This window comes from Dromaius novaehollandiae, chromosome W (genome assembly GCF_036370855.1).
Source record: "Dromaius novaehollandiae isolate bDroNov1 chromosome W, bDroNov1.hap1, whole genome shotgun sequence".
Taxonomy (NCBI): domain Eukaryota; kingdom Metazoa; phylum Chordata; class Aves; order Casuariiformes; family Dromaiidae; genus Dromaius; species Dromaius novaehollandiae.
The window spans coordinates 22,103,544-22,125,865 of NC_088130.1; the positions used below are offsets into that span (position 1 = coordinate 22,103,544).

The window sequence follows — 22,322 nt, forward strand, 5'->3', positions numbered from 1 at the left end:
GGGCAAATGCTGTGAGATGTGGCTCTTAACCTGCTGTGCAAGTAGTAAATACCACTTTTGATTGCATTTTTTAAGACAAATTGGGATATATAGACAAGATATGAAAATACACACAGAGAGAAAATCTGTACTTGCAGGGCATACAGTTGTATTGCAGAAGCTTTAAATAGAGAACCAGCAGAAATAAGGAAAAAAAGTTGTGGCATGTGTGTTTGCTCATTTGAAAACTGCAATTTGCTGTAACTGTTTTCAATCTGCTGAAGTTAAGTTAGTCCCTTTGGACCAAATTTTGCTTCTCTTATTCACATGTATAATCTTACTCAAAAGACGAAAGAACTACTTTTGTCAGTAAGATAAGCAAAATTTGGCCCTTTCAACACAAGCCGCAGGGGGTAAAGAGCCTGCAGGAAGCCAATTGAGAAGGACTTTAATATGTTTGACTTTATCGCCAGCTAAAAAAAGAGGAGCAGTTTGAATCAGTCTCCAAATATGAAGACAGAGCAAGCTAAAATTGACATTTGGAGCCACAACAAATTTCTTCAACCCGTTCTATGTTTTCTTTTTTATTGTTTCAATAGTTAAAGTAAAAATATAGGGGGAAGTTCTCTATGCTTAACTTTGGGGAAAGTGCCCTATAAAACAGAGCCCCTACTGGTGTTCATTAGTTTTAACAAAGAGTCTGGTCATAGGTTAATGCTGGTAGACAGTATTGCAGCCCACCACATGCTAACTGTCGGCACTGTGAAACTAGTGCAGAGAAGTCTACGTCTAAAAGAATAAGAATTAAAAGAACAAAACAATGGTTTCGTACTGCAGTTATTTTGCAGAGAGAATAATATTGTGTCCACAGGTATGGTACAAAAGGCTTTTAACTTTATTAATCACTTTATTAAATTGGTGGTTTGACCAAAATGCCCTGCAGAAGAGTTTTTAGTCTACTGCATGTATTGCATGCTGGCTGGAATTCACTCTGCATTTGTAAAATTAGAAGAAATACTATCTTATAACTCAGTACAGAGCAAAATGAAGAGAAAGACTCGGTTTGCTCCGGGAGGGTCTTAAAACTGCACTTCATATCTGAAAAGCTTGTTGGCGTTGGGAGTCACTCGTGCAGAATCAGAAATGTATCATGCAAAGAATGTGTTGATTTGTAGATGCTGAAGCCTCACGATGATCCAGACCACCTCACTGATGGAAAAAAAATTGCCGAGAAAGAGCTAAAGAATGTGTACTTATCCGTCCTGCCTGGTTGACGTAAATCAGTCTCATTTCATTGAAATGGAGGGAGATTTGGCAAAGTCCCTCTCGTAGCCTCTCCTCTGTGATGTTAAATTTGCAGAACCGCACAGCAACCGTCCCTTTGGTGCTCTCCAGCCCCGCCAGGGACTGAGAACATCTCATTTCGTCAGTGTGCCGAAATGCTCCATGTCAGTGCCTGGATCACAGGTGACATCCCACCGGCAGCTCCAGGGGTCTCTCAAAGACAAGGGACGAGGTCTCTAACTCCCTTCACCCTTACGAGTTCATTTAAATCCGGCCTGCTCTTACTGTCTTACCTGTATCTGGATCATAATGTTAGCAGGGGCAGAATTTATCCCCCATCTCCTCGTAAGTCCATTTGAATTTAGTTCTAGGGATTAAGAGAAGCATGGGGCAAAAAAGGCTGTTGAATTTAAAATGTCGGCTCTGAATGAGACAGGCACCACCATCAGTCAGGGACTTGCCTCGGTTTATTTTTTGTCTTTAGTTAATCATCTAGCTGTAAAAGCTATCAAGCTTATGTGTACAGAAGTGAATTAAAATTACCTCAGCTTTACAACATATACAAGATTGCCTCAAGTAATTATTACCAAAAACCCCCAAATCTTTAATCCTCTTCACAGGGAATTAGATGTTAATTATTTGAGCATATGTTTTATATATATCTGATTGATGATATCATTGATTTTTTTTTTTTTTAATCTTTGGGTACATTTGTTTCAAATTTTTACAACCTAACAAAATATGCTAGATCAATGGAAGAAACTGTTCTGTTTTGAATGGTGCTTACTACCTTAAGGCGACGTATCATATGACCATTGAGATTAGAAACAGAAACTCGTGTCTTCCTGTTTCTAGGGTGCTTTGCAAATGTTATCTCAGTATAAATAAACTTGTGCGAAATGCAGGTTGAACGAAACTTTTTTTTATCTGCAAGATGTATGTGAGCAGATGCAAATTTTCCCCATTTAAGCATGAAAAAGAGCTTTTTTTCCATTTTAGAGAATGTTGTTCCCTGTCCCTTGAACTAAACAGTGAATTTCCACTGCCTGTTAGCTCACAGACTCTGTATGTTTAGTCTGTAATTCTATACTGTTATTTACATGCTGAAAATGAAGGGTTTATTTAAAATGTATGTATTTAAGACCACTTCAAACAACTTTTCTTTAGCAAAACTTGCTTTAGAGCAAATCTCACACTTATATCTAAACTCAGTAGTACAATCAGATGACCTGTGGAGTAAGATGTGTGTCAGACTATTGTGAGCTTAATACTCTATATTCGCAGTGTTGCTTCTACTCGTTTAAAGTGCAGAAATTTTTAATGTGTGAAGCTAGGTTTGTAGCTCAATGCGATTATGTTCCTCCACCAATTCTTATAAGTTCTCCTGCATTTAGGTAATTCAGTGAAATTTCTCTAAGTCACAGTCCTTAACTTGTGAGCCATTTCACAAAGTCACATTGGGAAATTAATCAGGATCTTTGTGGGTGGTACAAAGCAAGTCAAAGTAAGTAAAGTAAAAATACACTTCACTGTAATTAAAAATGCACTTACAACGTACTATTTACATTGGCTGTTTGGCAGAGTCATCGTGTTGACGACTTTCACAGCCCCTTGCATTACATCCTTTTCCTTTGGTAACTTTTTTCCTCAGAAGAATTGATGTTCAGCACTGACAATTTGATGGAAAGTTCGGTCTATGCAGTGAAAGGTGCCAAAGTGCTCTGCTCACATTGAAGGCACTTAAAGAAAGGACAGCAAAGCTCACTATGAACCTGAGTTCCCTAAAACTTGCACCAGGTCCCTCCAAATGTCTATACTAGAAATCATCTATCACCCAAATAACTTGATAAATTATGGGGAAAAGGCTTCTGTAGAATCATCAGTTTTGCCACTGCACACTCATAATGAATAGTTCCCACTTTTGGGACTTCTTAAAAGGACAGGGCTTCAAACTTGAAACCTTTAGGTCGCCAGTTGAAGAAAAAAAAGATTACTAATTTGAGAAGAAGCTTCTCTACATGCAGCAGAAATCTGACCTCTCCCTTTTGAATATAGAAAGAAAATTAAACAAACATAAGAAACAATAAAATATATTAAAAAACCAGTCTGAACACAGATTCTCTCCCCCAACTTCAAAACACTGCCTGTGGGCATTGGTTTCTTTTGTCCATTAAAGATTTCAAAGCTCTCCTTGATTTCTTCCTTGACAAAAAGAGATCCTTTCCTCTCCATTAAAATTCCCAGCTTCTCTTCAAATTTAAACAACTTAAATCAAATAAGAAAGTGTACTTGCTGAATTTTTAAGAGTATGCAACAGAATGAGTTTCTTCCAGATTAGATGGTAAAGAAATGCTTAATTTGCATTTCAGTAAATAGCTGAGAACCACAAACAAACATTAAAACAAATGCAAAATTCTAGCTGAAAAGTTCTATCTTCAGGCAGAGAAAAGACAAAAATAGTAATGTAAGACAGTGTGGGACATTGGGGATCTCTTAAAATAATTATTTTTGTTGACAGTAAAAATGCACTTGCTTTGTTTCAGAAATAATTTACTCTATTTTAAAAATTCAGGTAGAAAAATGATAGAAAGCATGATACATCTGCATAATAAAAATAATATTTGGAAATAGTAAAAATTATTAGTCTATTCTTCAGAATATTGTCCTTCATAATTTCAAAACTGTATCCTTTGAAAGGCAAAGTAGGTAAGAGCACTAATCTTTAAGAACTCTTGAGAGTGCATTTTGAATTAGACTTTGTTAAAAATTAAGGCCCTCTAGGTAAAAATTAAGGCCCCAAAATTTCCTTCATTTACGTGAATTAATTTACCCAAGTGAATAATCCTTTTGAGGCCAATGTGTATAAACTTAAAATTGTTGTCATATTATATGTGTGATAAGTCTTTATACGTGCGTCCGGTCTTTATAAAACTTGCCTATATTTAACACCATGTATGATTTAACCATCAAAAGCTGTAAATAGTGATTGCTATTGCAGGGCACAGAAGAGATGCTATAGCACAAAGTGCTTACAGAGAATACTTTCACACTATTAGTTGACACACTGCATGGTTCTTCTTGATGATTACATTTAAAAATAATGAAATAAGTGTGTCTCAAACTATTCTTGTCCTAGAAATAAATGCTGCTTACGAGTGTGTTATAATTTGTAAATGCATATGTGCACACTGCATTAACCATTAACTGTTGGGGAGAAAAAAGTGGATTAATTGCATTATCATTTATATATAAGGAGACAAATTCTTAGCCCTGCTCTCTTGCTTTATGTGCTGCCTGAGCAGTAACAGAGGAGAATATTTTGACAGTAGCTTGATAGTTCTGAATTCTCTTAGCAGAGGGAAGCCTTTCTCTGAAATAAAGACAGTGAAACTAACCCCTCTGCCAAACCATAAGAGCACGTTAGGAGATCAAAGGAATTTCAAATGATCAAAAAAGGTGGAAAAATAGAGTTCTGCTCCCCACTAGGAAATTATTCTCATCCCATTAGGGACCGTAACGTTAGTATTTAAAGACTTTGTAACCGTTTCTAATTTGTATCAGAAACAAAGTCGGGGAACTTCAGCAGGTTACTTCATTTTCTCCCCACCCGCTTGTCCCCACATTAAAAGGATGTGGGGACAGCAGACAGAAGGGCAAACCATAGAGCCATTGAAAGCATTTGGCAGGAACTACAAACATCTGGGACCGCTTCAAAAATATACGGCATTTACAGTCAAAGCAGAAAAATTGACAAACAGATTAGATTATTAGTGAACGCTATGTAAACATCGGCTATATTTAAACTAATAAGAGTTTGAGAGGAAGGATTCAATAGTCCACACCCAATCCAACCCCATTAGGCAACCAGTCTGTTTCTGAACTTATCCTAATTCTAGACAGGGGAAATGGGGCAATCATGTTAAGAACTACAGTGAGCTGAAAATACCTTTGCCTAACATATATTCAGTTTAAACAGTTGACTAGTACAGTCATAATGTACTTACACTGCTTCTGAGAAAAAAAAAAACAGCATTTTTTGCCAATAGAATAATTTGAAAGCATATAAACTTCAAAATAAAAACTAAGAATACGAGAATGGAAATGATAATATGTAAATGAGAAATATGAAAGGGAAATCTTGTAGGATGTGAACCATGGCTCCAAGAAAGGGTTAGGAAAGTCAGTGGGTTTTAGATATTCTGGTAGTTAAATTGCTCTATAGTTGTCAGGATATCGCTATAGATATATTACTGTTCTTATTTTACAGATTAACATATATTACACTATTAACATACACATAGAAAAAGAAGGCAAGAGGGAAGAGAGCAGATGCAGGATCAGGAGGCACTGCTATAGAGGTGATTGAAGGCTGATCAAGATAACAAAGTCAAGGAAAACAAGAGCGGATGAAGACAGGATATAACTCCAAAAGCTGTAAGTAAATCAAAGGAAGTGGTCCATGCGGCAAATTTCATTTCCTTGCTGTTCTGTAAGGCAAGACTTATAAACAGCCTTGTTTGCTGACGTCCATATTTCTTTCCATATAGCTTTAAAGCAAACATGCAATAGGGTAGGTGAACAAAGATAATCACTGATTTTTGGACATCCTTCTTCAATTTGTCATCTAGCTGCAAACACTGAAGAGACCATGAGGCTTATAGAAATGAAGTTAGCTAGCCTCCAAGTCATTATTCATTTAAATGACTTTGCGGATATCCTATTTGCACTTTCCCCTGCCGCAGGAGAGAAAGATTTCATTATACCTACCAGATAAAAAACAAACACTGTAGAAATGATTTATTTTTTCCTATCTAAGGGATTTATTCATGAGAACTGCTATGTGGTAGCCTGCAGAACAGGCTGCCTTGCTCTTTTAGCCTCTGTAACTGGGAAACCCATTAAGACCACATGAGTTGTCAAAGCGTACGGTATGTTACACGCTGTAGGAGCACTGCCCACAGGCGCTCGCTTTGAAGGCGGGCCAATGGCAAACAGTGGCACCAGGAGACCAGCTAAAATATAAAGAAATCGAGGTGACAGAACATAAAACACAGGTTGTGCAATACTCTTAAATAGGCAAAAAGCCACGAACACATGGCTAAAGGGTTTCCAAGCTACTCTTTTTCTTTTCCCCCCCTCAAACCTTTCGCTTGAGTCAAAGTGGAAAAGAAAATACTGGTGCCATGAGAGATGTTCTTGGTTTTGCTTCGCAGTTCCCATCTCCTCCTTCCTCTCCCTCCAGTTATGCTGAGATAGGTGAGAATAAAAGCACAGAAGCTGGTGTGCTTAAGTGAGGTCAGTAGACATAAACAGACTGATAAGCTGAGCGACCATCATCGTGAACCAAAGCCAGGAAGCGCCAGTCACCGCAGTGCTCAAAGACCTCCACTGGAGTGGGGCGATTTATTCAAAAAAGCTGTGTCTTCCAGGAAAATGGAAACTAGTATGTATCATCAGAAAACCTTGGGATTGCTTTCAAACATCTTTTCTGAACCAACTGATGTAACTCTGGTTCATCCATGATTGCTCCTGCTTTTTCTGCCAGTGTGAGAGCTGGTAGACCAAGGGTTTTACCTGCACACAGAGACAGCAATATAAGACTGTTTCACAACCAATATGAAGGAAACAGATTGTTTAACTAGTCAAAATAAATTATATAAATTATAGTACCTGGGGCTGGTAGCATAAATATATGCCTAAACAACAGGAAGGATGACAATCCTGTCACGATTAATTATTAACAAATATTTCTGAGAGGCCATCGACATAATGGCTTATTACAAATCAAATTATGTGGTGCTCAACCCATAGCTTTATAGCTCTACTATCATAGCCTTTTACAGTTCTCAGTATTTTATTCTACTCATATGCCTGTAAGATAGGAAAGCATATTTTTATCTTCATTTTAGTGGAATAGAGAACAAAGACATAGTCAAGTGATTTGTTGAAAGCCACATGGGAAGGGCAGTGGTAAAAGGAAAATTTAAGGTCATTTAATCATTTTCTAAATGTGCAAGCTTCTCTGCACACACACGCACACACACACACACCCTTCCTTTTACCTTAATTTTAACATGAAAAAAAGGAGAGGACCGGGAACTAGAAGCATACCAGTAGGGGTGGTAGCTGACTTGACAAGGCACTCGACAAGTGACTATTTTTCATAGATACATCTAACCACAAAATGTACTCCCAGGTGTGAATAAATGTGTGATCATTTGACTGCCACTCGCTCTTGGTCGTTACTGATTTAGGCCTGGACCTGAACTCTTAGTTGCGTGTCACCAGCAACTTTTTAAGCTATCCAGCTGGACATTTTTTTCAGTGAAATATTGTCTTCCCTATACACAAATATTTAGGGTCTCGCTTTTTAAGGGATGTCTCTCCTTGGAGACATCCAGCTCTTCCTCCATAGAAGAATTCATGTGAGAGGTACATTCATAAGGTGGAAATAAGCTCACACACATAAAAACAACAATTCTACCAGGGATCCACAGAGACCTGATTTCTATGCAGCTTTTCCTGGCTCTGATTTCTTTCCATACGTCCTCTGACTAGCCAGAGCCTTTGAACACACCTACGGGGAGAAAAAAAAACAATACAAATCAGTTCTGACCATTAGCTTACTTTCCAGTATCTCACACGCTCAAGGAAGTGTAAAAAGGTAGAAAAATGTCACAAAGAAAGGCTGAGCTGTTTCCCTTCTCCCTTCCTGCAGAAGCTGAATTACAGTTGTTCATCAGATTGGGAAAGGCAGGGTCAGCATACTGCAGAGCTTCCCTCTCACTCACCTCTTGACATCATGTAATCCTAAAAAAATAAGACCAGGCAGGCCATTTCTCCATCTTCCTGCCCAAGAAATAGTCATAATACCAATGTCTCATCTGACAGGTGCTTATGAAATCCATCAGGAGATTAAAATCTCTGTGATGGAGAATGCCTGCTCTCCAAGTGGTATCAATACTGGCATTAAACTATCACAACTATTAGAAAATCTGTCTTTCCATGGGACTGATCTATGCTTTTTTTTTTTTTTTTTTTTTTTTTTTTTTTTTTTTTTTTTTGCGCTGTCAGGCTATTACCTTTTTAGCTATAGGTGTGAAGAACATTTGCTTTGTGTCCCCTTTCCAACAGCAGCATTCTGCACATGTATCACTGCTCTCTGGGGCCTTCCCGTTCTAGACCAAACAAATTCTCGCAAGCTTTTCTCATGGGTCATGATTCTTGACTCTTGTTTTCTAGACCTCTGACGAGCACTGCTGCTCTCCTATGGAAACTCTCAAACTGGCCCCCATCCTTCTGGAAATGGCAGCTACCCAAACCAGCTTCTCGCTGAAGCCTCACCATTTCTGAATAAGAGAGAGCAACAACTACCGTGTGGGTTTTGAAGGCCTTGCTCCAGCCTCTACTTCCACTAGAGATGTTTTGGACTCTGCTCTGCTTTTGGAATCAGAATATGAGCATTCAGCTCATAAAGAAAGTCATGGGAGGTCTCACAGATAAGTGAAGCACCTCAGTTATGCTTCTCAAGCTTCACACAACAAAATAATGGTGCAACAGGACATAAACTCAATTAGATATCTTATTCTTAGAAGCAGAGACAGATGTAACAACAAAATCAGACAGCGTTCTAGCTGCTCAGAGGAGAATGCGAGACCTCTGTGCAAGTGTGAACTGTGTGACTTGAAACTAGCCTAATCTGTTGTACAAGTGAAGTTGTCCATAAATATTCTCCGAAGATGGCCTTAAAGGGAGATTATTTTAAATCCAACTATTGTGTGTATTTTGCCTGTGCTCCTTTTTTTAAAGCTGGAATAAATGTTTTCATCTTCCAATTAGCTAGGAAAGGTAACCATTTGCGGAATACAGACCAGTTAATGATATTTTTTGCTTCAGGAAACCTGTATTCGGTATCTGCAAGTGGGTGCCAGAGCAGCACCTATAGTTTTCTTCTTAATGTAGTGAAATTTCTTTGTACAGTACTTGTACTTTTATCCCCTCATCCATCAGTCTGCAGATATTAGCCTAATGACTTCCTTTGATCTTTGGAAATAAAGACATCTCTTCTGGAAAAGTTTCTCTAATATTACAAGGAGCCAAATAAAATATTTTTGCAAAGCAATGAAGAAGGGGGGGAAAGCTTTATAATACAACCTATCAGTTAACAAATTCAGTTTATTACAGATGAAAGGGGAGAGAAAGTTCTAAGAGTGAGGTGCTTTGCAGAGGATGCCTGGCTAATAGCTTCCTCCTTCATAGCTATAAAGAAGGGTGTTCCAGGATAAATGGCCTCTTGTGACTGCAGCTATGGCTACAGAGGTTGGGAAGGCAGTAAGTTATACAGGGAGGGCTCATGCCATTTACTCCAAACCAAAATCTTAAATTCAACTTTAAACCAATGGCTGTTCAGAAGAAATACGAATTTAGAAACCTGCATACAGGCTTAGTTCAATGCTAGCCAGAAGGAAGGTAAATATGTTTGTTTATAGTATATGTGCAATATAGTAGCTATCAGTGATACTTGAGAGCATATTTAAAAGCATAATTGATATTATCTATTTTACAGTTGATATTCATATAAAGGTAGATAACTTTTTATTCCTTTCTAGCCTCAGGTCATGAAGATTAGAGTCCTTCCAGCTTTGATACCCAAGAAACACACATGTTCTTGCATGCTTAGAGGATCATACAGTTGATATTCTCATTTAGTCTGACTTTTAGAGAAAAAAGCAGAGGAAGACACAGCAAAAGCAAACAGGGATATGGTTTGATTGCAGGAAATTATGTGGAAATTAGCCAAATAAGCAAGCTCTTCCTCTAACTGTCCCTCCTGACCTATGAAATGGCCATCTCTGTAGTAGAAATGAGCCAAATGAGCAAGTTGTTCCTCCCGTTTTCCCTTTTGGCCTGTGAAAAAAGCTAGTGAGAAGGACCACTGCCTCCTTCAAAATAACATACTTAGAGGGTAAAATCCCCCCCCCCCCCCGCCCCTTTTCTGCACTCCAAACCATTTTGTAGCAAACTGTTCACTCCTTAGTACATGAAAGATCAGCTACTTTTATTGAATCAGCACTAAAGTACAGTTCATATCTGCCTGGCAGCAAAGTGTCACTTTGCCCATGTTAACACATCGTAATTTTTCCCTACTTTTCTTCCTTTCTTGAATACTTGCCAGTACGCCAAACCAAGTGTCTCTTCTGTTGAGAACTGCGATTCATAAATACAAGCAAAGCTGATGAATGAATGAGGAGACAACTTAAAAAGGAGAAAGGAAAAAAAAAAGAGAGAGAGAGAGAGAACATCATTTTCCCTTTAATGGTTACGAAGCTGCCAGGTTCCTTCAGTGGCTTGCTGACATACCAGCTCTCAGCTCGAAGCCTGCTCAAGTTTTGGTCCCATTTTGGGAATCTCTAGAGCTTTGCAAAAAGCACAGTATTCTGAGGCATTTCACTAGTCAAACTTCCGCAAATTCTCTTCTAAAGCAGCGTTCATATTAAAGAAGAAGCATCCATTAAATAACTGATCCAAATAACGTGAAGCCCAGTTTCAGCTTTTAAATGACTGATTTAAAATTCATAATGCCTATCAGTAATTTACATTGATTCCCTAACATCTATCAGTAGTTTACGCTGTTTAACAAAAACGAATGCCATCTTTGTTTTTCGACAGATGAATCTGCCAGTCATAGTAGACAAACAGTAGGTACTAAAGCTCTAGGCCTTCTGGGGCTCAATCTTGAAGAAAAAAAATCCCATCTTCTGATTTCATGTTCGAACATGAGCTATGTGACTTTATAGTTCATAATGGAGGCCGTCACATATTAATGACAATATTTAGTTTCTATTCCACAGAGCCTTTGGATGACTTTGGTGATCATGATGCCTTTATCACCCTTTCATTATTTGTTTGATTTCTTTTACATTTTCAATAGAAGATATCCTTAAAAATATGTCTCACTAAGAAAATAAATGTGTTTTTATTACACATGAAATAAAATACAGCAGCAAACAAGTAGCAGTTGTAAAAAAATGCTGCTTCATATCAAATATGTTTCAATCAATATAAGTAATAAAAAGGATGAATATAATCAAGATAAGTTAAAAACTTATTAAAAGAGTAAAACTGATATCACTTAATGAAAACCGTGCTACAATCAAGTTTCATGGTGAGATTAATGCATTTTCAGCTTAGTAAAAATGAAGTTATTATTTTGTTAAATCTACTTAGTTTTATATAAGACCAGCTTTTATAGGGAAAAAAAATGAACACATGTTTCTCAAATTAACGTACCTTCCCAATTTACCAGTTACCTATTTACCAATTCCAAAAAAGAATTATCTGACTTTTTTAGTGGTAATATTGTAGCTGTCACCTTTTTTGAGCAGGGGTGATATGTTCACTAGAGGGTACAGGTGACTGCAATTTTGAAGAGATTTTCAGACATCTTTTCACATCTTTTCAAGACAGAAATAGTATTTCTCCTCTTTCAGATCTGTGATGAAAATAATATGCCCGTATAATATAGATAGCTTTCAAAATAAGTTTGATGCCCAGAATATATAGTTCTGGCTGCTGAAAAAAAAACACCTATGTGAAACACCACTTTTTAAGAAAACAAAAGAAAAGCAGTTGTACAACCATTTCAGGAGACACACAGGATAAAATGAATGTGAAGAACTAAACTCTGCTAGAGGGAGCTCTACAGCTACATATTTACTCAAGTGAACTTTGCAAGAATTTCACCATCTACCTACACAAAAATCAAGATACACTAACATGAACTAGAAATGATATACATATATTGCGTGTCACTCGAAGCACAACATCTAGGTTAATGATGATCTATAAAACATTAGCTTTTGCTTTGAATGTTATTTTTGATATCAAATTAGAGCCTGCTTTAAACAGCAGTATCTTAAAATGGAAGTGCTGTAATGGATGCAAGCTCATAAATAATGTTACGCAATAAAGAATAACTTGCTGTCCTATTTTCAAAGCTAAGTGTAAAGAGCATGCTATTATCCAAGTTCCTCAGTCACTAGGACTGCTTCCTTATCCACAGTTTGATTTACTGCGTACTTACATCTATACTGCCGTGACTACAGCTCGTGTAGACCTACCCAGGTCAGCTTTACACCAGCCTGTTCTGGCATCGCTAGGAATCAGGGCAGCACAAAATTGCCTTGTGCGAAACGGCCCAAATGCAAAACCTGCATAAAAAAAGAAAACATTCTGGCATTTTACCTGTGCTAAATTTTCTAGCTTCTCCAACTCTGTCGCTAGCAGAACTGAAACCAGCTAATTTAAAACTGTCTTGGATGACTCTGTCCTACACTGCAGTGCTATGCACAGAGATGCCCTCTAAATGAAGCAAAGTACAAAGCTAAGTGTGTGGTGAAAGTAGAAGAGTTGCTTTACTAGTGTTTTTCTTTGATGAAAACATTTTATTTATCAAGCACTGCAGAGACAGGCTCTGTCGCATTACCGACTTCTGAGTGTATCTCACTCCCACCTACATCGCACAGAGCAGACTGTATAGCTCAATGTAAAAGAAGAAGGAAGAAGAAGCTGACTATTATGAGACATTGATTACGTACTTCAGCTTACTGTTATGCTCACAAGAAAGCTTTACCATAAGACTTCTTTAAAAATAAGATGGCAAATGGTTCCAAGAGGAGGTTATTGCCATGAATGAGATGGCATATAAGCAGCTATAAAGTAAATCAAATTACAGTGTGGGGAAAGTTTTTCTCCCCTAAAAGGGGAAGAGGTAGAAATTCTTATTTAGAGCTTATTTAAATAGAGTGTTTTTGCAGAGAATTTGTTGTTAAAAAAAAATCACAGAAAAAGATCAAAATAACCAGCTCAAACAATGGCCTCTTGAGTCTGAGCATCTTAACAGATGGTTTCTATTAAGCTTCTATTGCTTCTTCAAGAAGAATTGCTTTAATGTCTACTACAGCTTTATTATTATTATTATTATTATTATTTTGAGAACATACCTACAGCATTTTAGACATATAATATAAGGGCCAAACTATGCCAAATATCTGACAGAAGCATTTCTAACAGGCTTAACTTCTGCTCTTTCTTCAGTTGCTGATTCAGGTCACGTTTCCATTTACTTTCTGCTACTGTTGGAATTGATGAACGATTCTGTTCAACAGGAGGCTCTTTCAGCACAGTTCAGTTGCTTTTCAGTATTTCCTCATGCTTTTCTTCATCAACAGCACATTAGAAACAATAGTTCTTAAAAAGAATTGGTTTCTTTGGCTTTAAAAAAAAACACAACTATTTAGGACTTAAAAAAAGGTATCCAGCAATCCTTATGGAAATTTGTTGACATAGATTTTGGTCCCGATCCCAGACAAGAAAACTCTCATGACTTTCAAACTTTTGTAAGCATAACAGCTAACTATGCAACATATTTATCTTGTGTTATTTCATAGGAAATGTATTCCAAAATGACCCCGTGATATAAGACAGTATCGGTACATTGTATCCCAGGACAATACACCATTTCTTTTTCTAAAATAAACATTATCCAAAAACAGAGAAACATAGACATACGAGCGATTTTGCTATCTCCAAAAGAATAGTGGGAAAAAACGTTTAGCACTTAGAGCGCTATTTTATTTTCCATATTCTGCTGTTAGAGCAAAAGTAGCCACAATAACAACAGAGTTCTGAGCATCCTGAGCAAGGTGTATTCTGTATTAGCTGGAATAAACAGCATGCAAACTTCCCCAAGGTGTACTTGGTAGGATGTTCTCTGCCTCCCTATGACTTTTCATATCTTTCAGATTCAGCATTAGGAAACATTATGGTGATTTGTTATTCTCTTCAGGGGATTTTGTATCCATAAACCAATGAAATATGCTTATCTGCATAGCCATTTTATTACCCTGTGACAGCTCTAAGACCTGACTTTTCAAAATGGCCCTAAATTTCAAGCGTTTATGGAACAGGTAGGTACATTTTAGCAAACATCTTTCTCAATTTAATAGCCAGCAAATAACGAGAAAGAACTTTTAAAAGCTTATCTCATGATATAGTAAATAGTAATTTTTAAATAAACAGTCAGAGCACAGTTCTGCAGAGAGCACAAAATTTACTACAAAAAAAACCCCACCCTTTTCCCTAATGATCTCACCAAATCTAATCTAATCAAAAGCAAATATAATGAGCTCACCAAATGTCTGCCTCCAAAAACACCATAATCACTATTATCGTTACCTTTTTTGGTAATGACATCGTTACATACTGCATCATGATGCTCATGCAGAAGGAACCCAAACCACGTTTCATTAGCAACTATTATTCTGGTTGCCCCAACCTTAGGGTTATGCAATCAAGATCAGACATGAAAATTTGCTAATAGAGTACAGGCTTATTTTCATGAGCCACCGCTGGAGGGAAGTGAGACATTTTGCTAGAGAGGTCAGGTGCTCGCGCTCTGGAAGGGTAGTTACAAACTATCTCCACATCGCCATCTTTTTGTTTTCCTCAGCATTTATGCTTTCCCTCCATCTCCTCCTAATCTTGTTTCTCCCCACTTCTGCTATGAGTGGTGGCTCAACCACTGCTTAGCAAGGCTGCACTCAGCTGAGCTCTTTCCACATTTCCCCCTTGCATTCCTTGGACACTAGAGCTGGAGCATCTCCATCACAGTGCCCAATGTCGTGGCAATTCAAGGAAGCATTTAAGAATGGGATCTGCCAAGAGTGAGTGTTTGGTGCCCTTTACTGTGGGCAGAGGTACGTGCTCTGCTTGCACTACACGTGGCTGCAACGTGGGCATGCATTCCCTAGCAAACAGAAATCATATACGGTCTGTGTGAAAATCTAAGAGCAGGCAGAAGCTTATAAGTGCATGTGAAACTGGAACACTAGAGCACATGGCAATAAGAGGCATTTGACTTTTTTTGTTGCAGAGATATGACAAAATTAGTGGGATACTGTAATAGATGTTTTATTACAGAAGTGCAGGTTCAGGTGGCATCACAGCACTGAACACTAGCACAATAAGATCACAATGAATGTCTTCTAAAAGTGCCCACATTATAAATAAGTAGAACAGTCCGGAGGAAAGAAAGAATACCAAAAATTAGCTTTCTGATAAGGAGACAGTACTTGAAAGATAGAGCTAAAAAAAAAAAAAAACCACAATATGACATCAAAACTTCAGTAATTACAATCACTCAGCTCAGCATGGAGGCTCCTTAAAAGTATCACAGAAGGAATGCATAACCTCAAGCATGGGGGGGGGGGGGGGGGCGGAAACCAAATAGTATCTTCAAAAAATCATGGCAATACCACCCTGTCAAGAAAACACCACAGGAAATACACTCTGTCAAGGACAATGCAAGACTGAAATTTTGGAAATTATCAGGTCTAAGAAAATTTTAAAAGATTATTTAAAGCAAAAAATTAACTAATATCAGCATCAGAAAGCCAGAGGACTAAAAGACAAAATTACATTGCCAATAGTTATAAATACAACAATAAAAGGTATAATGCACACCATGGGAAATCTTTATTAGCCTGGCGGTAAAGATTGTTTTGTGTCTCTATAACCCTGTAGATAGTAGAATGTTTCATTAGCTTCAATAGTTGTTGAATCAAGCAATTTTGCCTATTGGAAAGCCCAGGCAATCCATGGGAGAAAAATTAGGAAAGTAATACTGCAGGAAAAAGACAAAATAGTTTTATTAACCAAAAAACATCAACAAAAAAAATCCAAAATATGGTCAAGATTGAGACTATAAACAAGATTATTTGTATGCACACATTGCATTTCCATACTTCTAAATACTTGGGCACCTAGTAAGAGTCTAATGGCCTCTGAACAATTTTTTTTATTTATTTTTTACAGTGGGTCAGCTACAGTCAGATGTACTGAATCAGTATATATTTTACGTCAGTGTCCCATTAATTAAATTTCAGTTCTGGAAGATTTTTCTCCTCCCTTTAATATGAGAAGATCATTCATTTCATTCACTGCTACTGCCTAAGAGCTAATTTTGCATTATTTCTCACCACAGTTGTCTCAAAATTGTACTCAGGTTTTAGTACTCAGGCAAGTGACAAGAATGGGTTGTAATATGCTCTGAGATCAGCCACTTTCACATATTAATATATGTGAATTCTGGTATTTGCAGTGTCCTTTCAAAACCAACCAAAGTAGGATACCATGGTTTGGAGGGTTGTGGGGTTTTTGTTTTGTTTTGTTTTGTTTTACATCTTATTCGTTTCAAAATGAATGCTTGCTTAAATCAGATATGAAGTTATTTTACTTTAGAGATTATTATTTCAATTGCCCTTACCAAAGTAGGTCTGCTTTACACAGTGTTTTTGCTTTTTGTTTGATGACAATGAATGTTGACATTAATCACCTTTAGGTGATGTGAACTGGCACTGATATATGAAAAAGATTCCGTTTTCATTTAACCAATACCCATATAAAGTCCCAAGAGTCAGCAGTGAACATGAAGTGTGTGTTTGCATGCTGAGGAGAGGCCCACCGAGAAGTTTTTTATTTTTTCTGAGTACGAACTGAGGATTCCAGCTGTGGGGTGCCAGGAACAGTCCAGATGTATGGCTCTACTGCATTCGAAGATGTTTGTGGGAATTGCCATTTCTCCCCTTCAGTCAATTACTATAGCAAGTTATTGACTTTGTGCCAAAAAAGATAGAGAGAACTCAGTGTCCAGTTTTGTTCTGGACATACAGTATTTGAAGCTTGCCTTAGACACAGTGCAACAAAAACAAGGATACCAGGAAAAATTCTAAATCTGATGAGATCATGAATACTTTCCCCCAGGCACGTCCCCAAATACAATACTTTCAGTAGGTTTTAGTAAGTGATTGTGAAAAGTGCCTGGACCCTACATATCATACTGATATACAAACACACACACACATGCACACACAGTTGAGAGGAAGGAATGGGATCTTTTACCTTTGAGCGTATCAGGAAATTTTCAATAGGTTGAGAGGATCTATGGATAATTGGAGTGAGGGGAAGGGAAACCGAGGTCATAGGCTTGCAATGCAGCTCCCAGAAGGCTGCAAGAGCGGAGAGCCACGCTCCGAGTTCCTCTGATTCATGGAGGAATTTGAGAATGCTGCCCAAGCGTATGGACAAACCCAAAGGCCCTCGGTGAAAGGAGCGTCCATACTGCACGTGGATATGCCTGCATGCAAACACCACATCTGGGTTCCCCCTCCTCAACTGATAAATGTGTTGGATAATTAATAAGGATGTCTTGAGGTTTCCTGGGAGCAACGAGCAGGAAAATATCAGGAAAGAAATTGAAAGAGAAGGCTGGACAGGGAGAAGAGTCAGATGGAGATTTATCTTTGACAAAGAGAAGAGGGCTTGCTGGGTAGTATGGGACATGAGCAGGAAGGAAAAAACAGGAAAAAAAACAACAGTCCTTGTAGCAAAACCAAGAGAAAAATTCTGATAATGACTGGAACAAGCAGACCCTATACTAGAAGATACCGAACAAATGAGAGGCAAGGACAATGCACTAGAACCAGGATCTGCTCCAAAAAGGTACAGGTACAACAAAAAAGAAAGAAGCTGGAAAGGATGTGTAATGGGAAACCCTCTCACGCCACGGTGGAAGTGCATGCAGGCAACCCCATCGAATCACAGGCAGAAGGGGCTGGAGAACCCCGAGCTTTAAACTAGAAAACTTATGTCCAAGGACTAGGCCCATTAATCGCACTGGAGAAATGGCACAGACAGGACCGTGGTCATTTATTTGTGACCCAGACAAGAGACACACCAGGGATCCTGCCAAGCCTGCCAGGATTCCCCCAGTAAAGATAACAATTTACGATAGCTGAACTGGAGCTCCTTTTATGAAAAGAAAAAAAAAAATCTGTATGGATTTCACATGTACTGATTAGCATCTTCACGACGCACTCCAGCAAACCCAGCTAGGATGTTTAATTATGAATAACCCTTCATTTGAAAAGATTTTGCTTCCAGTTTCTCATGAATAAAACAGTGAACATTAGCTTGACTACTTAAGGATCTCTTAGCTGCCACCATAGCCCTCTTCTGAGGGAAAGTCGGTTGGAGGAACCGAGAAACTTAAGCAGATATAAGTTTGAGAAAAAGACAAAAAAAAAAGGAAAACCCAGACCCTAAACTTTGTATTACATCTGGAAATGAACTGGAAGGGCAAAAGTTTGCTTTCTGTGAAAACACTTTCTAAGAGCCCTTGTAGCGCTACCAGCTGAAAATGTGGGGGGCAGAGACCCCAGTTACAAGCCCTCCTAATAAAAGGCAGAACTCTCTCAGCTTGTCTGACTAGTTTTTACAAGGGTATCTTTTCTTCTGCATAATTTAATTTGCAGTCAACTTAGCTGCATACATGCCCTAAACAAGAGAGAAAAGGTGACTCTTGGTATCGCACCTAGTGAAATGAAAATGTAAAGCTGAGTGATAGACACAACTATTTTTTCTTTTTTTTATCATCCTCGCCCACACCCTCTGGCCTTGAAAACAGGAGTAAAAGACACAGAAGATTGTTCTTTGGCAATAAATAAGTAAAAAGACACAGAAGATTGTTCTTTGGCAATAAATGAGTAAAAAGATCTACTCCAATCTGGATTTGTCTCTGTCATGAAGGGCTATCGTTATAACCCCTTTTGTTCAAATAATAACAGTAACTTGTGGAGCTAATCCAGTTTTCACAATGGATTCTCATTTATTGTTAGGTAGCAACCAAACATTAAGGATCAGTGCAGTTTCATGCCATACAGAACCATAAAACTTGAGAATAATGAGGATTTAGATTTTTTTGCTCTGACTGCATTTGCTGTCTGAGAGGGAACATTTGATAGCAAGTTGGTAATTAGAGGATTTATCAGTGCAAAAAGAAATGAGGTCTTAAGCTCGATTTCACCAGTTTTAAGTACAAATAAAGTGCTATCTTGCTCTCCTCCCCAACAATTTCATTGATCAAAAGCAACTTGTGTGTTTGACACATATCTCAGTTTGAAACTCCCCCAATGCTTCTAGAGTCTCACCAAGAGATACTCTTGACCAAAACTCAAGCCAAAAAACCATTTGTCCTTTCTGAAGCCAGCCTTTTTCTTTGCAAGCCAAAACTCAAGTCTGAGTTTTAGTGAGTTTATCCAAGTATAACAAAAATTCCTCATCATGAAACACTCAACCAACCCCAAAAGTAGACAATTACTTGGAACTAGTCACTGACTGAGATGTTACAGATGTCATGGAAAAAAAAGCTCATATGTTTTTTCTTGAACAGTCATGGCATAAAACAAAGTCTTTACCACTGCCTTTGTCCCTGACACTCTAGTTATCTCCTGTGATACTTACTATAGGACATTGCTATGCTAAGTCTTGAAAAGGATCACTAGGCAGCATTGTGCCTGTAGCTGAGAACACATCGGTTTAATAATGATTTAATAGGCTGCAAAACAACCCTTCTTCAGAGCTATTTATAGCCAGTCTGGATCAGCAACCAGTCTAGATTAAACAAGGAAATCCTTAACCATAACAAATTAGGGTGATTTCTAACCTGAGTTCATACAGAATATGGATTCTGTATACTGCTCTTTTGCTGTATCCAGACCAGTATGAAGAGCAAGATCCAGAGCATGATCCACTAAACATGCAGGTCCATAATGACCTTCATTAGCTCCTTTGTTGCTACTTACTGAAACCATGACATTTTGAGCCTTTTTTGAGGAGTCAGTATTCATATGGATACTAAAGTTGCCCAGGGCAGTAAGTTTCATTGCTCTCAATCCACAAGAAGTATTCTATTTAGCTAAATGCCTGAAATCATTTTATATAATTATTTAATTTAGTATGAAATATTATTTAAAAATATTTAATGAATAATATTTAATAATTTAAAAAATGAAACTCCCTTTAAAAAGGCCCTTCTGTAATCTACTGGAGCAAGGAAAGTTTTATCAGTCATTTCATTTGGCAAGGCTTTCACCCATAGTGCATGCCATGCAACCAGAGGCATGAAACTGAGCAGTTCTACGAATGGCACCATACGTTAAGAGCAAAATACTATGGATATTTGATGACGATTTTTGCCAGGCCGAGAACATCTCATGGTTAACAGTGCAGGCAAAACAGCAGGCAATTACGATAGTGAAATCGGTGTGCATATAATCTGCTCCTGGATAACAGTAGTGCAAACGTTAATGCTCAGAAACTGTAGCTGATACTGTAATATTATATTAAACCACTGGATGACTACTTCCAACTAATCAAACACCCTAATATTAACTAAGATACAGTGCACGCAGAGATGAACCAGAATTAATAGACTCTGCTGGGCTTAGCAGCTTGGGCTGGACATCAGCATTGCCTGTGGGAGTCCAGTAGGAAAATCAGCAGCAGCTAAAAAACCAGCAAAGATTTTAATGCAACCCGTATTTGGCATATCTTTACGTGGGTCGGCCTAATGACCAAGGGGGCATGACTCAGCTGGGCATGTATCAATTTAAATTTTGTAGTTGTAAGAGGACTACTGAAGTGTGTTACTTCACTGTGTGCAAAAAAGATGTCGAAGTGCAATAATCACCCAAAATCTTAATTTGTTCTTATAGACAAATTAGGCTATAGAGAAAAAATGTCATTCTCTTTGGATTCTTATGTGCTGTGGAACAGGTGGACTTCACATTCATATTTTTACTTTATTTCTAATTTCACAACAGAAAATATTTTCTTTATACAACTAAAATATTGTTATGAAACTGACTGGCTCTAGAGAAAGAATTTTTTTTTAACAGTAGATGGTTCATAACATTTTCAACCTCATCAAATACTATACATTTTTTTTTTAAGCAAGTATATTGAAAACCACTCTACTTTTAAAGACATTTGAAAAGAAGAAAAGGCTGAAACCTGAATTACAGTGAAGTAACAATAAACATTGTAACAGAGACTCTCTGTTACACTTAGTTCTCTATTACAGAGTTACAACTAAATGCAGCATTTGGCCTAATTAAGTTAAAATTTAGACCAGCTAACAGTGAATTTTATCCCAGATATATGCATATAACTGTTCAGAGCTTCTCAGATTTGACCACATCATGCCCTTTTTCTCCTTACTGATATTGCCTGAATGATCCTGGAAATCATGTTGATTTCAATGATGATTAGATCAGACCCTGATGACAGAAGGCTTTTGGTTTACTTAAGGAATACCTGTTGCCGTAGTATACATAAAGAGTTTAGATTAAAAAAAATCACTGTATTCACTATTATCACATTCACAAAGTTTTCTGTAATAATCAACTTTGGGGCTGCAACCTTCCAATCTTCACACCATCTGGAAAAATGAAGTATGTTTATTTTTTGAGTAATTCAGCAAAACTCCTGTAGTTGCTAAACTAGAGAGAGATATACTTATTTCTCACTTTAATCTTTGCAAGGATAAAGCAGATAGATACATGCAACCAAAGTGAACCCTATACCATCCTCTGGGTGGCACAGCAAACCCAACTTAATCTTGAAGCTTAAGAGGGTTTAGCTTTGCATGTAAAAAAATAACACAACACGAATCTAGATATGCATTCAACCTCTCCACCTGCTGTTCAATCATGTTGTCATGATTGCCACATTGTCAAGCTCCCTGTAAGTGAATGTGACTCCAGAAAAGAATTCTATGTTCTGGTAGAGAAGATGAGAATTTCTTACCATGCTATTGACTTTGATCAGGCTTTTAAAAAAGCAATGCACAACTTGATTATAAAAGTACTTCAGACTTAAAAAGGAGGTGCCTGCAGGCTCTCGCTGCAGGATTGGGGCCTCAGAATGTGACAGAGAAATGCTAATGCATTTGCTGCTGCTATTTTATTGGGGGTTTTTTGCTTTTTTCCTGGAGACCATTCCAAATTGATTTAACAAGGCAGCATCTACCTCTGCTTACACATTGATGTTTGTGTCTTAAAATTATATATAAAAAATATAAAAACATTTTTAATAAATATTGTAAATATAGCCAAAGTTATGGACAGGTCCAAGAAAGATGCAAGGACCTTAAGATACCC

The 22,322-nt window shown here is 37.7% G+C and overlaps 1 long non-coding RNA gene across 3 annotated transcripts in view; it reads left to right on the forward strand.

The window, feature by feature from the left end:
• LOC135324463 (uncharacterized) overlaps nt 1-22,322 on the forward strand; it is a 32,688-nt gene that overhangs the window by 1,415 nt on the left and 8,951 nt on the right. For all 3 annotated transcript variants that reach the window (XR_010385850.1, XR_010385851.1, XR_010385849.1), the window contains exon 2: nt 5,531-5,697. This is a non-coding gene — a long non-coding RNA (uncharacterized LOC135324463). The remainder of the gene's footprint in view (nt 1-5,530; nt 5,698-22,322) is intronic.